Source organism: Triticum dicoccoides, chromosome 7B (assembly GCF_002162155.2).
Source record: "Triticum dicoccoides isolate Atlit2015 ecotype Zavitan chromosome 7B, WEW_v2.0, whole genome shotgun sequence".
Classification (NCBI taxonomy): domain Eukaryota; kingdom Viridiplantae; phylum Streptophyta; class Magnoliopsida; order Poales; family Poaceae; genus Triticum; species Triticum dicoccoides.
The window spans coordinates 16,771,973-16,789,974 of record NC_041393.1 but is presented as its reverse complement, the minus strand read 5'-3'; positions in this window follow the sequence as shown (position 1 = coordinate 16,789,974).

The window sequence follows — 18,002 nt, the reverse complement described above, 5'->3', positions numbered from 1 at the left end:
GGCTGCATTTATGACAAGTTTAGGACAGGCCGTTGACGGGCCGATTTGACAGAGAATGTTGGGCCTTTAGCTGGGCCAGCCCATTATGGTCTACAGAATCTTGTGGGCCTTTAGCTGGGCCGACCCATTGTGGTCCGCAAAATCTTGTGGGCCTTTAGCTGGGCCAGCCCATTATGGTCTGCAAATTCGTGTGGGCCTTTAGCTGGGTCGGCCCATTATGGCCAGCTAAATTTTGTGGGCCTTTAGCTGGGACGGCCCATTATGGCCCGCTAAATCTTATGGGCCTTTGGTTGGGCCGGCCCATTTAAACTTTGTGGGCCACTTTTGGGCCGGTCCACGTGTCAACATATCATAGGCCCATCTCGACCGTTGGATGAGTGACACCTGTGCCAACACAGAGCTGATGCGTGGATCCGTCAGCCAATGAGAATTTTACACGTGGAAAATCGGCATTGGTCGTGGCTCTTAACGGGTTATCGGATCCAAAATCCGACCCGATAGCTTAACGGCATTCTGTTACGATGGATGCCACGTGTCGGTCACCCTTGACGAAAGCACTTCTATGACGTGCGATTTATCGTCATGGAAGTGGACACTTCCGTGATGATAATTTTGGTAATGTCATGGAACACTTCTACAACAGCACAGGTATGACTATCTTGATTCTGTCATAAAATCGTCATGGATGTACATGCATGACAGAAAACATGACCTACTGTGACAAACATGTATCATCACGGAAGTGTATTTTTTTTGAGTGAATCACCAAGCAATACTTTCTACCCCCAAGACTATCGAAGTATGGAGTCACAAAGAGATCCAAGTAAAGGAGCTCCAAGGGTCTCTTCGAGTAGATGATAGTCGTGGGAGGGTGAGTCATCTCATGTAGCTTTCCCTCGATACAAGCACTGCAAGCACGATCTTTGGCAAAACTAACATTTGTTAATCCATGGACATGGCCCCCCTTGAGAAGACATTGCAAAGATCTCATATTGATGTGGGCAATACGGCGATGCCAAAGCCACCCCACGTCAACTTTAGCCATTAGGCATGTCGTGGTCTTAGTGGGTCGTTCTGAAAAGTTAATCATATAAAGACCGTTCTCGACATGCCCAACAAAGGCTACTTTAAGAGTCTTGCTCCACAACAAGGCCACGGTATCAATATCAAAGAAAGTGGCAAAGCCCATGAGTGCAAGTTGACGAACGGAAAGTAAGGTGTATGCAACTATGCAAGAGACTCAACAAGCATGACTTTCTCAATCGTGAGATCATGAGAAATGACAACCTTGTCGAGACCCAATACCTTAGAAGATGAGGCATCACCCAACTCGACATTGGTGGACATAGATGAAACCCTGGGCACGTCCACCACCAAGTTCTTGCTTTCGGTCGTATGATTTGTGGCTCCACTATCGAGCAACCATGAACATCCACCGGAAGCAAACACCTACAGCAGATCAATGCTTGGTTTTAGGTACCCATTTTGTAATGGGTCCTTTGATGTTAGTAATAAGGGTCTTAGGAACCCAAATAGACCATTAAATGTACTCATAAGAAGAACCAACAAACTTGGCATAGACATGCCCATCACTAGCACGACACAACACATAAGAAGGGTTAAAGTCGCCGGCTTTGTTATAAGGAGTGGCATTGCCCTTGTTGCCACCACCACCCTTCACATTGTTCTTCTTCTCCTTAGGAGCACCCTCTCCCTCTTTCACAAAATTTTGCTTGAGAGGAAGAGGTTGTTTGGTCTTGTCATTCTTCTTCTTCTTCTTGGACTTGGGTGAAGGAAATATGCCCTAGAGGCAATAATAAAGTTATTATTTTATTTCCTTATATCATGATAAATGTTTATTATTCATGCTAGAATTGTATTGACCGGAAACTTGATACATGTGTGGATACATAGACAAAACACCGTGTCCCTAGTAAGCCTCTACTAGACTAGCTCGTTAATCAAAGATGGTTAAGTTTCCTAGACATAGACATGTGTTGTCATTTCATGAACAGGATCACATCATTAGGAGAATGATGTGATGGACAAGACCTGTCATTCAGCTTAGCATAATGGTCGTTTAGTTTTATTGCTATTGCTTTCTTCATGACTTATACATATTCCTTTAACTATGAGATTATGCAACTCCCGAATACCGGAGGAACACCTTGTGTGCTATCAAACGTCACAACGTAAGTGGGTGATTATAAAGATGCTCTAAAGGTGTCTCCGAAGGTGTTCGTTGGGTTGGCATAGATCGAGACTAGGATTTGTCACTCTGGGCTTCGGAGAGGTATCTTTGGGCCCTCTCGATAATGCACATCACTATAAGCATTGCAAGCAATGTGACTAATGATTTAGTTGTGGGATGATGCATTATGGAACGAGTAAAGATACTTGCCGGTAATGAGACTGAACTAGGTATGATGATACCGAAGATCTAATCTTGGGCAAGTAACATAGCGATGACAAAGGGAACAACGTATGTTGTTATGCGATTTGACCGATAAAGATCTTCGTAGAATATGTAGGAACCAATATGGGCATCCACGTTCCGCTATTGTTTATTGACGGGAGGTGTGTCTCGGTCATGTCTACATAGTTCTCAAACCTATAGGGTCCGCACGCTTAACGTTCGATGACAATTTGTATTAAAGAGTTATGTGTTTTTGATGACCGAAGTTTGTTAGGAGTCCCGTATGAGATCACGGACATGACGAGGAGTCTCGAAATGGCTAAGAGGTAAAGATTCATATATTGGAAGACTATATTCGGACATCTAAATGGTTCCAAGTGATTCGGGTATTTTTCGGAGTACCGGGGAGTTACGGGAAGTCACCGGGGAAGTTAATGGGCCTTATTGGGCTTTAGTGGAGAGAGGGAAGAAGGGCCACAATGTGGCGCACGCCTCCCCCTGCCCAAACCCGAATGGGACAAGGGGTGGGGGCGCGGCCCTTTCCTTCTCCCTCTCCCTCCTTTCCTTCTTTCCTACTCCGAAAAGGAAAGGGAATCCTATTAGGACTTGGGAGTTAGTAGGACTCCCTACATTTGGTGCGCCCCTAGGAGGGCCGGATTATCTCCCTCCCTCCTTTTTATACGTTGGCAGGGGGCACCCCAAAGGTACTCCAAGATTTGTCTTAGCTGTGTGTGGTGCCCCTTCCACAGTTTAACACCCCAGTCATATCGTCGTAGTGCTTAGGTGAAGCCCTGCACTGATAACTTCATCAACACCATCATCACACCGTCGTGCTGACAGAACTCTCCCTCGACCCTCTACTGGATCAAGAGCTCGAGGGACGTCATCGTGCTGAACGTGTCCTAAACACGGAGGTGCCGTAGTTTTGGTACTTAGATCGGTTGGAGCATGAAGACGTTCGACTACATCAACCGTGTTAATATAACGCTTCCACTTTCGGTCTACAAGGGTATGTAAACACACTCTCCCCTCTCGTTGCTATGCATCTCCTAGATAGATCTTGCGTGATCATAGAATTTTTTTAAAATTGCATGCTACGTTCCCAACAGTGGGATCATGAGCCAGGTCTATGCATAGATGATTTTCATGAGTAGAACACAAAGAGTTGTGGATGATAATAGTCATACTTCTTACCACCAACGTCTTACTTTGATTCGGTGGTATTGTTGGATGAAGCGGCCCGGACCGACATTACATGACCGTGTTCATGAGACTGGTTCTACCGACGTGCCTTGCACACAGGTGGCTGGCGGGTGTCTATTTCTCCAACTTTAGTTGAATCATGTTTGACTATGGCCGGTCCTTCTTGAAGGTTAAAACAACACACTTGACGAAAAATCGTTGTGGTTTTGTGCGTAGCTAAGAACAGTTCTTGCTAGATACCCGTAGCAGCCACGTTAAACTTGCAACAACAAAGTAGAGGGTGTCTAACTTGTTTTTGCAGGGTATGCTGTGATATGATGTGGTCAATACATGATGTGATATACGTTGTTGTATGAGATGATCATGTTTTGTAAGTTATCGGCAAGCGTCAGGAGCCATATGGTTGTCTTCTTATTGTATGAATTACGACTACAATGTAATTGCTTTACTTTATTACCATGCATTAGTGATAGTCGTAGAAGAAATAGTTGGTGAGACGACCACGACACTATGATGGAGATCAAGGTTTCAAGCCGGTGACGACGGAGACCATGATGGTGCTTTCAAGATGGAGATCAAAGGCACAAGATGATGATGGCCATATCATGTCACTTTGATTGCATGTGATGTTTATTTTTTATGCATCTTATTTTGCTTAGATTGACGGTAGCATTATAAGATGAGCCCTTACTTAAATTTCAAGGTACAAGTGTTCTCCCTGAGTATGCACCATTGCCAAAGTTCTTCGTGCTGAGACACCACGTGACGATCGGGTGTGATAGGCTCTACATTTACATACAACGAGTGTAAGATAGTTTTACACACGCAGAATACTTGGGTTAAACTTGACGAGCCTAGCATGTACAGACATGGCCTTGGAACACTGGAGATCGAAAGGTCGAACATGAATCATATAGTAGATATGATCAACATAGAGATGTTCACCATTGACGACTATTCCATCTCGCGTGATGATCGGACATGGTTTAGTTGATGTGGATCATGTTTCATTTAGATGACTAGAGGGATGTCTATCTAAGTGGGAGTTCTTAAGTAATTTGATTAATTGAACTTAATATCATGAACTTAGTCCTGGTAGTATTAGCATATCTATGTTGTAGATCAATAGCTAGCGATGTAGCTCCCCGTTTATTTTTGATATGTTCCTAGAGAAAAATAAGTTGAAAGATGATAGTAGAAATGATGCGGACTGGGTCCGTGATCTGAGGATTGTCCTCATTGCTGCACAAAAGAATTATGTCCTTGATGCACCGCTAGGTGACAGACCTATTGCAGGAGCAGATCCAGACAATATGAACGTTTGACAAGCTTAATATGATGACTACTTGATAGTTTAGTGCACCATGATTTATGGCTTAGAACCGGGACTTCAAAAACGTTTTGAATGCCACGGAGCATATGAGATGTTCCAAGAGATGAAATTGGTATTTCAGTCTCATGCCCGTGTCGAGAGGTATGAGACCTCTGACAAGTACTTTACCTACAAGATGGAGGAGAAAAGCTCAACCAGTGAGCATGTTCTTAGAATGTGTAAGTACTACAATCGCTTGAATCAAGTGGGAGTTAATCTTCCAGATAAGATAGTGATTGAAACAATTTCTCTAGTCACTATCACCAAGTTACTGGAACTTCATGATGAACTATAATATGCAAGGGATGACGGAAACGATTCCCGAGCTCTTTGCGATGCTAAAATCGGCGAAGGTAGAAATCAAGAAAGAGCATCAAGTGTTGATGGTTAACAAGACAACTAGTTTCAAAAAAAGGACAAAGAAAAGAAGGGGAACTTCAAGAAGAATAGAAGGCAAGTTTCTACTCCCGGGAAGAAACCCAAGTCTAGACCAAAGCCTAAAACTAAGTGCTTCTACTGCAAAGGGACTAGTCACTGGAAGCGGAACTGCCCCAAGTATTTGGCGGATAAGAAGGATGGCAAAGTGAACAAAAGTATATTTGATATACAGATTATTGATGTTTATTTTACTGGTGTTCATAGCAACCCCTGGGTATTTGATACCGGTTCAGTTGCTAAGATTAGCAACTCAAAACAGGAGTTGCAAAATGAACAGAGACTAGTTAAGGGTAAGGTGATGATGTGTGTTGGAAGTGATTCCAAGGTTGATCACCATCACATACTCCCTCTACTTTCGAGATTAGTGTTGAACCTAAATAAATGTTATTTAGTGTTTACATTGAGCATTAATATGATTAGATCATGTTCATAGCAATACGATTATTCATTTAAGTCAGAGAATAATTGTTGTTCTGTTTACTTGAATAAAACCTTCAATGGTCATACACCCAATGTAAATGGTTTATTGAATCTCGATCGTAGTGATACACATATTCATAATGTTGATGCCAAAAGATGCAAAGTTGATAATGATAGTGCAACATATTTGTAGCACTTCCGTTTATGTCATATTGGTGTAAAGCGCATGAAGAAACTCCATGTTGATGGACTTTTGGAATCACTTGATTATGAATCATTTGATGCTTGCGAACCATGTCTCATGGGCAAGATGAATAGAACGCCGTTCTCCGGAACAATGGAGCGAGCTACCGATTTATTGGAAATAATACATACCGATGTATGTGGTCCGATGAGTGTTGAGGCTCGCGGCGGGTATCATTATTTTTTGACCTTCACAGATGATTTGAGCAGATATGGATGTATCTACTTGATGAAACACGAGTCTGAAACATTTGAAAAGTTCAAAGAATTTCAGAGTGAAGTGGAGAATCATCGTAACAAGAAAATAAAGTTTCTACAATCTGATCGTGGAGGCGAATATTTGAGTTATGAGTTTGGCCTTCATTTAAAAACAATGTGAAATAGTTTCACTACTCACGCCACTTGGAACACCACAGCGTAATGGTGTGTCCGAACATCGTAACCGTACTTTATTAGATATGGTGCGATCTATGATGTCTCTTACCGATTTACCACTATCGTTTTGGGGATATGCATTAGAGACAACTGCATTCACATTAAATAGGGCACCATCTGAATCTGTTGAGATGACACCGTATGAGTTGTGGTTTGGCAAGAAAGCTAAGCTGTCGTTTCTTAAAATTTGGGGTTGCGATGCTTATGTGTAAAAATTTCAGCATGATAAGCTCGAACCCAAATTGGAGAAGTGCCTGTTCACAGGATACCCTAAAGAAACAACTGGGTGCACCTTCTATCACAGATCTGAAGGCTAGATTTTTGTTGCTAAAAACGGAACATTTCTAGAGAAGGAATTTCTCTCAAAAGAAGTGAGTGGGCAGAAAGTAGAACTTGATGAGGTAAATGTACCTTCTCTCGAATTGGAAAGTAGTTCATCAGAGAAATCTGTTCCCGTGATGCCTACACCAACTAGAGAGGAAGTTAATGATGATGATCATGAAACTTCGGATCAAGTTACTACAGAACTTCTTAGGTCAATCAGAGCATGATCTGCAATAGAGTGGTACGGTAATCCTGTACTGGAAGTCATGTTACTAACCATGGTGAACCTATGAACTATCAGGAAGCAATGATGAGCCCAGATTCCGCAAAATGGCTTGAGGCCATGAAATCTGAGATAGGATCCATGTATGAGAACAAAGTATGGACTTTGGTGGACTTGCCCGATGATCGGCAAGCCATTGAGAATAAATGGATCTTCAAGAGGAAGACGGACGTTGATAGTAGTGTTACTATCTACAAAGCTTGAATTGTCGCAAAAGGTTTTTCAACAAGTTGAAGGTGTTGACTACGATGAGATTCTCTCACTCGTATCGATGCTTAAAGTTTGTCCAAATCATGTTAGCAATTACCGCATTTTATGAAATCTAGCAAATGGATCAAAAATAAATTCCTTAATGGATTTATTAAAGAGGAGTTGTATGTGATGCAACCAGAAGGTTTTGTCAATCCTAAAGGTGCTAACAAAATGTGCAAGCTCCAGCGATCCATGGACCGGTGCAAGCATCTCGGAGTTGGAATATACACTTTGATGAGTTGATCAAAGCATATAGTTTTATACAGACTTTCGGTGAAGCCTGTATTTACAAAAAAAAGTGAGTGGGAGCACTACAGCCTTTTCTGACAAGTATATGTGAATGACATATTGTTGATCGGGAATGATGTAGAATTTTCTCGAAAGCATAAAAGAGTATTTGAAAGGAGTTTTTCAAATGAAAAACCTCGGTGAAGCTGCTTACATATTAAGCATTAAGATCTATAGGGATGGATCAGGACGCTTAATAGGACTTTCACAAAGCACATACCTTGATAAAGTTTTTTTAAGAAGTTCAAAATGGGTTAGTCAAAGAAAGGGTTCTTGCCTATGTTACAAGGTGTGAAGTTGAGTAAGACTCAAAACCCGACCAGGCAGAAGATAGAGAGAGAGAATGAAAGTCATTCCCTTTGCCTCAGCCATAGGTTCTATAAAGTATGCCATATTGTGTACCAGACCTATTGTATACCTTGCTATGAGTTTGGGCAAGGGAGTACAATAGTGATCTAGGATTAGATCACTGGACAATGGTCAAAATTATCCTTAGGTACCTAAATAGGACTAAGGAAATATTTCTCGGTTATGGAGGTGACAGAGAGTTCGTCATAAAGAGTTACGTCGATGCAAGCTTTTACATCGATCCAGATGACTCTGTGTCTCAATCTGGATACATATTGAAAGTGGGAGCATTTAGCTAGAGTAGCTCCATGCAGAGCAATGTAGACATAGAAATTTACAAAATACTTACGGATCTGAATGTGGCAGACCCATAGACTAAAACATCTCTCACAAGCAAAACATGATCACATCTTATTACTCTTAGGTGTTAATCACATAAGCGATGTAAACTAGATTATTGACTCTAGTAAACCCTTTGAGTGTTGGTCACATGGCGATGTGAACTATGGGTGTTAATCACATAAAGATGTGAACTATTGGTGCTAAATCACATAGCGATGTGAACTAGATTATTGACTCTAGTGCAAGTGGGAGACTGAAGGAAATATGCCCTAGAAGCAACAATAAAGTTATTATTTTATTTCCTTATATCATGATGAATGTTTATTATTCATGCTATAATTGTATTAACCAGAAACTTGATACATGTGTGGATACATACACAAAACATTGTGTCCCTAGTAAGCCTCTACTAGACTAGCTCATTAATCAAAGATGGTTAAGTTGCCTAGCCATAAACATGTGTTGTCATTTGATGAATGGGATCACATCATTAGGAGAATGATGTGATGGACAAGACCCATCCATTAGCTTAGCATAATGGTCGTTTAGTTTTATTGCTATTGCTTTCTTCATGACTTATACATATTCCTTTGACTATGAGATTATGCAACTCCCGAATACCGGAGGAACACCTATGCTATCAAACGTCACAACGTAACTAGGTGATTATAAAGATGCTCTACAGGTGTCTCTGAAGGTGTTTGTTGGGTTGGCATAGATGGAGACTAGGATTTGTCACTCCGAGTTTCGGAGAGGTATCTCTGGGTCCTCTCGGTAATGCACATCACTATAAGCCTTGCAAGCAATGTGACTAATGAGTTAGTTGTGGGATGATGCATTACAGAACGAGTAAAGAGACTTGCTGGTAACGAGATTGAACTAGGTATGATGATACCGATGATCTAATCCCAGACAAGTAACATACCGATGACAAAGGAAATGTCGTATGTTGTTATGTAGTTTGACCGATAAAGATCTTCCTAGAATATGTAGGAACCAATATGAGCATCCAGGTTCCGCTATTGATTATTGACAGAGATGTGTCTCGGTCATGTCTACATAGTTATCGAACCCGTAGGGTCTGCATGCTTAATGTTCAATGACGATTTGTATTAAAGAGTTATGTGTTTTTGATGACCGAAGTTTTTTCGGAGTCCCGGATGAGAGCACAGACATGACTAGGAGTCTTGAAATGGCTGAGAGGTAAAGATTCATATATTGGAAGGCTATATTCGGACAACGGAATGGTTCCGAGTGATTCGGGTATTTTTAGGAGTACCGGGGAGTTACGGGAATTCACCGGGGGAAGTTAATGGGATTTATTGGGCTTTAGTGCAGAGAGGGAAGAAGGGCCATGAGGTGGCGCGCGCCTCCCCCCATTCCCAAACCGATTTGGACAAGGGGTGGGGGCACGGCCCCCCTTTCCTTCTCCCTCTCCCTCCTTTCCTTCTTGCCTACTCCGAAAAGGAAAGGGAATCCTACTAGGACTTGGGAGTTAGTAGGGCTCCCTACACTTGGCGCGCCCCTAGGAGGGCAGGCCTCTCTCCCTCCCTCCTTTATATACGTGGGCAGGGGGCACCCCAAAGGTACTCCAAGATTTTTCTTAGCCGCGTGCGGTGCCCCCTTCCACAGTTTAACACCTCAGTCATATCGTCGTATTGCTTAGGTGAAGCCCTGCACCGGTAACTTCATCAACACCGTCATCACGCCGCCGTTCTGATGGAACTCTCCCTCGACCCTCTACTGGATCAAGATCTCAAGGGACGTCATCATGCTGAACATGTGCTAAACACGGAGGTGTCGTAGTTTCCGTACTTGGATCGGTTGGATCGTGAAGACGTTCGACTACATCAACCGCGTTAATATAACGCTTCCGCTTTCGGTCTACGAGGGTACATAGACACAATCTCCCCTCTCGTTGCTATGTATCTCCTAGATAGATCTTGCGTGATCGTAGAAATTTTTTGAAATTGCATGCTACGTTCCCAACATTGGGTGCAAACCCAATCCCCTCCTTTCCCACAACTTCCTTTTGATTGCTCAAAAGGTCGTTGAGGTTCTTCTCACCTTGTATGCAAGACACAAGACCTTTCTCAAGTTGTTCCTTCAACTTGGCATTCTCATCCACAAGATGCACATGCTCACAACACGGGTTAGTAGCATTTGCATTATCGATTAAAATCATATGATGAAATGTGGCTTTCTCCTTGGTTAGCTTCTCTTGGAGTTGATCATGAGAATCTTTGAGGCTAGCATGAGCACCCTTCAAGGCTTTGTGAGCCTTGTCAAGTATATCAAACTCCTTCTTGAGTCTAGCATGGTCAACCCCAAGTTTAGCCTTCTCGGAATTGAGCACATGAGATACAACAAGAGCATGATCAAGATCTTTCTTTAATTTAGCATGATCATCGTTGTGTGACTCCTCAAGAGCGAAATGATGACCACGCTCTTCCTAAAGCGCATTAGAGAGATCCGATATCTCATCGGCATAGTCATGACTATGCCCTTCCATCTTAGAGATGGTTTCCTCGTGAGCCTCGATCATGTCATTGGCTTCACCAAGTTGTTCCAAGAGAGCAACAAAGTGCTTCTTGGATTTGGCTTTGAGCTTACTCACAAAAGACTCAAATTCATTTTCCTCCTCTATCATCCCCTCACTTTCATCAATGCAATCCGTCAAGGAAGGATTAGTAGTGATGGTAGTTTTGATGTTGGGGGTTACCTTGTTGGTGGCTTTGGCCATGAGGCACTTGGCGCTGATGTTCTCGTTGGGTGAGTCAAAGAGAGACACTCGTGGAGTTGTTGCAATGGCAACAGAGGCCATGGCAACCGTCTCACCGTCTTCATCATCAGCATCATCATTGTAATCTTCTTGTGCCACCAACCCCTTGGGAGGATTCTTCTTGGTGAAGTTGTTCTTGTTGGGGAAGGACTTGGCCTTGTCCTTTTGGATAAGCTTGCCACCATTGTCTTCCCTCTTCTCATAAGGGCACTCCGCAACAAAGTGGCTAACATTGCCACAATTATAGCAAGTCCTCACACATTGCTTGACCTTGGCGCCACTTGAGTTTTTCTTGTTGAAGTTGGGCCTTGTGTTCTTCTTGCCCCAAAATTGCCGTGAAGCAAGAGCCATGTGCTCATGATAGGCATATTTGGTGTCTTCGGGGCAACAATCCTCTTCTTCCTCTTCATCCTCTTCTTCCACACTAGCCTTGGCCTTCAAAGCAAGATTGGGCTTCTTTGACCGTTGAGAGCGCAACACCGCATTGTCGGCGGTCTTGTCCAAGATCCTCATTGCAACAAACTCATCCAATACTTCACTTGAGGATAAAGCATGGAAATCCGGCATTTGACGGATGACAAATGACATGGCCTTATGGTAAGGCATCATGGCCTCGAGAAACTTGCGCTTGATCCAATTGTCATCTGTGTCCTTGCTCCCATGATCTCGGAGTGAGACCACGAGAGTGGTTAATCTTCGGTAAACCTCTCGAGGTTCTTCATCTTCATTCATTGCAAACTCATCGGCTTCATCTTGTACCACTTTAAAGTTTGAGCATTGAATGCTTACGCTTCCCTTGTAAATGGAAACAACATGTTGCCATGCCTCCTTGGCCACGGTGAAGGGACGGAGAAGCGCAATATCTTCGCGTGGAATTGCTTCTTGGAGAATGAAGAGAGTGGACTTGTTGAATTGATGATCCGCGGCTTCTCTAGGAGTGAAGTTGCTTGGGTCGTGCAAGTAGAAACCTTACTCAATAATTCTCCAAAGATGTCGGTGGAAATGACACCTATGGGATCACGGGAATCCTACAACGGTTGCAGGGCGCGAGGTCGAGAGAAGAGCGGGATCAATAGTCAGTCAAGCACACGGGTCGTTTACCCAGGTTCGGGCCGCGACGTGCGTAATACCCTAGTCCTGCTTTGGTGTCTATTTGAGTGTTCTTGGAGTTCTTGAGCTACTACGATGAGTAACTTGTCAAGGGGTCTGAATCCCACTCCAGTGCCTCGGGCCTCCTTTTATAGTCAAGGGGATCGCCACAGTGGCACACAGGAGGTGGCATCGGTGTACAGCGGCTAAGCTTATCGCTAGCCATTACGGGACAAGACGCATTTAATGCGCCCCTTAGGTGTCCCCCTCACTTTATCAGGGACGGAAACTGACCCCCGTCCCGTCCGTCGCCGCTCCACCCTGCTCCGACACGCGTCCAAGCCAGCGGGGCGTGTGGTGCCATGTAAGCCGGCAGGCAGCTCAGGTGGCGCGATGGTAGGGCCTTCACGAAGATTTGCATGCCGCCACGTAGGCGTTGCTGAGTTGGCCTAGGGGCCTCCTATTGACACGCAGGTGCATGCCTAGCTAGTGGGCTGGCAGTTGCATGGAAATGGTGGCGGGATCTTGGCAGGCGTGGGCCTGGTTGTGGCCCCGTGGATGCCCTCGGCAAGGGTCTTGCCGCGGCACTGTGGTCGTCCCTGGCAAGGATCTTGCCGGAGGTCTTGTGGGTTTCCTTGGAAAGGATCTCGCCAAGGATCATCGTCTTCTACTCTTTGTCTTCACAAAGATCTGCATGCCACCACAGAAGTGCCTCCCGAGCCCTGGTTCCAATGAGGTTGACGGTGTTTGGAAACCTTGGGCCCAAAGGTGGCGCGTTCTGCTGGCGTGGGATTGGGCAAGTTGCCCCGGCAAGGCTCCTGCCGGAGCTGCGGAGGCTGCCCCGGCAAGGATCTTGCCGGGGAGAAACACCTCGCCTCCTTGCCCCTTGTGCTTCTGGTCTTGGCGTTGCTTTGACCATCCTGTGTTTTTGACTCCTCCCTCTTCCCTGCTTAGTGTGGTCGTGGGCGCGGTTCTGACTGCCCTTGCACTTAGTAAGGGGTACAAAGGAGAGCCCCTACTTTAGTACACCGACAAAAGATTAGTAGAACTATGATTTAAATGGCGTTTAAAGCGATAGACCCAAGAGGCAAAATCCTCATTTTTCACAAGCTTAGGAGGAGGGCCAACATGATTCATATGAGTGGAGGGAACCGGTCCAGCATAGGTGGGAGGTGGTTCAACATGGGCAAAGATGACACTACCACTTCTAGCACTAGGCAAAGGAACTTGATCACTACTAGCTTCCCCCTTGTTGTAGTTAGCACCCATCACCTTGTTAGTGGGCTCAACCACTTTCAACGATGCGGTGGATAATTTGAGGCCTTCAAGAAATTTAGTAAACATGCTTTCGACCTCAGTCGTCATGGAGGTTTTCAATGTGTCCAAAGTCGCATTGAATTCCTCATGAGAGACCGAGGATCCTCCCTCATCCGTAGACAAAGTGGGTCTCGCACCGGAGTGCTCCTCCACCTGGTATATGGTGTTAACCTTACTCTTCGGACGACAAAGTCCTTAATAAAGAGACGAGGCTCTGATACCAATTGAAAGGATCGATATAGTTGATTAGAGGGGGGTGAATAGGCAACTAACAATTTTTAGCTTTTCTTTACCAAATTAAACTTTGCATCAAAGTAGGTTGTCTAGATGTGGAACTAGGTGAGCAACCTATATGATGCAATAATAACAAGCACACAAGCAAGCAAGGGATACTATACAATATAAGCTTGCACAAGTAAAGGTAAGAGATAACCAAAAGTGGAGCCGGTGAAGACGAGGATGTGTTACCGAAGTTCCTTCCTTTTGAGGGGAAGTACATCTCCGTTGGAGCGGTGTGGAGGCACAATGCTCCCTAAGAAGCCACTAGGGCCACCGTATTCTCCTCACGCCCTCACACAATGCGAGATGCCGTGATTCCACTATTGGTGCACTTGAAGGCGGCGACCAAACCTTTACAAACAAGGTTGGGGAATCTCCACAACTTAATTGGAGGCTCCCAATAACACCACGAAGCTTCACCACAATGGAATATGGCTCCGCGGTGACCTCAACCATCTAGGGTGCTCAAACACCCAAGAGTAACGAGATCCGCAAGGGATTAGTGGGGGAATCAAATTCTCTTGGTGGAAGTGTAGATCGGGGCCTTCTCAACCAATCCTTAGAAAATCAACAAGTTTGATTGGCTAGGGAGAGATTGGGAGAAAATGGAGCTTTGAGCAACAATGGAGCTTGGGGAGGGAAGAGGTGGTCTTATTGGGGAAGAAGACCCCCTTTATATAGTGGGGGAAATATCCAACCGTTACCCACCAACTCAGCCCGCGACATGCGGTACTACCGCACCAACTCATGGTACTACCACAAGGGGTTGCGGTACTACCGTTGGGAGGTGCAATACTACTACTCGTGCGGCAGTACCCAGACGAGGTCTTGTTGCATTAAAACGACGAGCGATAGAACCGCCGGAGCGGTACTACCGCGCGCCCTTGCAGTACTATCGTAAGGCAAGATTCGAGTGGGCTGGGAAGGCACGGACTAATAAAATTACATCCGTGGCTACTTCCGCTGAGTTTCGGTCTGTGAAAAAAGTCCGGCATGGTACTACCGCTCACAGGGAGCGGTACTACCGCGTATGGCGCGGCTGTAAAAAAATACTTCCGCGCCTACTTTCCTACGCTTCAGGGCTCTGGGCTAGAGGCCGCGGTACTACCGCATCACTGGCCGGTACTACAGTGGGCAACTGCAGTACTACTGTTCCCTTGAGCAGTACTACCGCATGCCACATAACCTATAGCACCCGGAGGCCTTCATATTTGCAAAGACACGGATAAAACGGATGGTGCTCTAAAGATGCGAGGGAAAGGTGGTGCAAAGGAACAGACGTGTACGTGATGATTCCACCCTAACCTTTCCAAAGCGGACCCCCTCTTGATAGTACGGCTTTTCTACGACTCAAATCTACCGAAAAGAAACGTAGAGAAACGCCGTCTTTGATATGCTTCGAGGGGCACCGAACCGTCTTGTGCCTAGACATGAGATATCTGAAATTCTCAATGCACATGATTAGTCCGCAAATGCATTGTCATCAATCTCCAAAACCACATAGGGAGAAATATGCCCTTACAAGTATCCCCGTGAGTCATACACATGGTCATTATACCAGTCTCCTCATTACCGGTTTTGTATGGACAGGGGGTGGCCTCTCCGGTTCCGGCAAAACCTATTTGGCGCCTTAAGCACTGCTTAAAGGCATTACATACATGACGCACACCCACTCTACACTAGGTGTAGTAGCGGGCCAGCTCATATTCTTTTTGTTCTTTTTTTTCTTCTGTGTTTTCCACCTAGGTTTTCAACATTTTTTATTTTCTTGTTTTTTTTCATGTTTCTTTTTTAAATGCATGTACAGTTTTCAAAATCGATGAACTTTTTCAAAATTGATGAATAGTTTTTTTCCAATTCATAAACTTTTTTCAAGATAGATGAACTTGTTTTCATCGACAAGTTTTTTAATTTGTGAACTTTTTTCTTCTAAATTGATGTTTTTTTTCTACTCCCTCCGTTCCTAAATAGTTGTCTTTTTAGAGATTTCAAATGAACTATCACATACGGATGTATATAGACATATTTTAGAATGTAGATTCACTCATTTTGCTCCGTATGTAGTCATTTGTTAAGATCTCTAGAAAGACAAATATTTAGGAACAGAGGGAGTAATTTATAAACTCTTTTTCAAAATTTGACGTTCATTTTTTCAAAACTGATGATTTCTTTTTCAAATTTGTGAACTTCTTTCTATTTGTAAACTACCTTTTCAAATTCATGAGCATTTTTTTATAGTTCCCGTGAAATTTCTTTTAATTTTTGCGAACAAATGAATTTATGAATTGATTTTATATATACTATAGAAAACCAAAGAGTCAGTTGTTTTCCTCGATTTCAGTAGCGAGACTCTGTTTTTGTTTTCCTCGATTTCAGTAGCGAAGCGAGCTAGTTGGGCCTTAGGCCGCTATACTCCGAGTACGGCACCTCTTCGGATCGGGCACTAACGCATGGGAGCTCCTAGTCGAGCGGTCCTATATGACGCATTTTGCGTCAAATTGACGTGCTTTCGCACAGAGCATGTTCTTGGCGGGCTTTGTGGGCCGCGCACGGGCGTTTCCTTTACGCGTTGTAAAAAAAAACAAGAAAAAAGAGCTTCGGGGTGGGAATCGAACCCACGACCAGCGCCAAACACGACCGCAAAGCTAACCACTGCGGCAAGCTAACAATAGTGAAAGGTATGGAACATAATATTTATTAGAAGCGGATGGCAACGGCAAAGTTGAAAGAAAAAATTCCCAAAACGTGTGTGCATGGCTTCGAACACAAGACCTCAAGTGAGTGAACCATGTCGCTAGACACTGAGTTCATAGATATGTTTTGCCTAAAATACCACCTCAGTTAATATAAACTATAGGCGGCAAAAAATTAAACTTTTTAAAAAATTTAAAAGTGTTTTTTCATAACGGTAAATATATATAGAAAAAAGAACATTTTCAAAAATTTATAACCAACTTTTAGAAACACGAACATTTTTTTGTGAAACCTAACTGTTTTCTAAAACGTGAACAATTTTGTCAATAAATTGAGTATTTAATGACATTGTGATTTTATTAAAAGGAACATTTTCTAGCATTCATAAACATTTTTTGAAACACGGATATTTTTCTGAAATTGTGAAAATATTTATGAAATGCAAACATATTTTGACTTCCTGTATATTTTCTGAAACATGAGCATCTTATGAATGAAATTCTGCACCTATTTTCAGAAAGAGAACAAATTTTGAAATTCCCGAACATTTTCTGAAAACATGAACATAACAAAATTTGAAAAAGAGACCATTTTTCTAAAATTACTGAATATTTTTTAAAACATGAACAATTTCATTAAGTTTTGAAAAAAAATTAAAAAAAGAAAAATTTATGATATTTGTAAAAAGACTTTTTGAAACATGAACATTTTTGAAAATTATGAAGAAAATTTGAATGCGAGAACATTTTTTTAAAATTACTGAACATTTTCAAAACACGAACATTTTTTAAAATTGTGAACGAATTATGAAAACAAGAATATTTCATGAAATTTCTGAAAAGAATTTTTGAAATGCGAACATTTCCTGAAATTTTGAACAAACCTTGAAAATGAGAACATTTTTTTGAAATTGTGAACAAAATATGAAAACAAGAACATTTTATGAAATTTCCAAAAAATACTTTTTGAAACACGATCATTTTTTGAATTTCTGAACAAAATTTTAAAACGAGAAATTTGTTGAAATTTCTGATATATTTTTTGAAATTGGGAGCCAATTTTGAAACGGAGAACAAATTTGGAAGCGCGAACAATTTCTTCAAGCACGAACATTTTTTGAATATTGAGCACAAATTTTGAGACAGAGAACAAATTTGAAAAATCCTGAACAAATTTGGAAGCGCGAACATTTTTTGAAAACGTGAACAAAAAAATTTAAATCTGGTACATTTTATGAATTTCGGAAGTTTTGAACTTTTCTGTCTAACAAGAACAAATTTTGATTGTTGAGAACAGTTTTTTTTTAAACTGAACATTTTATGTAAACACAAACAAAATTTGAATATTTTTATAACAAAGAGGAGAAAATAAAATGAAATAACAAACCAAAGAAAGAAAACAAATAGAAAAAATAAGAAGAAAAGAAATAAGAAACAGAAATAACTAAAAACGAAAAGAAGAAGAAAAATTCGAAAAT